Below are 219 nucleotides of genomic sequence, written 5' to 3'. Positions count from 1 at the left end.
TATCCTGTCCTGAATTGATACCATTTCTGGTGTTAAAATGACTCATGGATTTCTTGTAGCAGTGGAGGAAAAATACAAGTGATACAATACTCGTGTTGGAGACATAAAAAGCAGATTCAAACTAACAGACTCCTTAGCAGCCTGCCTTTGGGATGATGTCTTCTGGTTGAGCAAACAAAGTCCATAAACTGAACAGCAGGTGTTAGTGGCAATCACTAT

Source organism: Sylvia atricapilla, chromosome 21 (genome assembly GCF_009819655.1).
Source record: "Sylvia atricapilla isolate bSylAtr1 chromosome 21, bSylAtr1.pri, whole genome shotgun sequence".
NCBI lineage: Eukaryota > Metazoa > Chordata > Aves > Passeriformes > Sylviidae > Sylvia > Sylvia atricapilla.
This window is presented reverse-complemented; position numbering follows the sequence as displayed.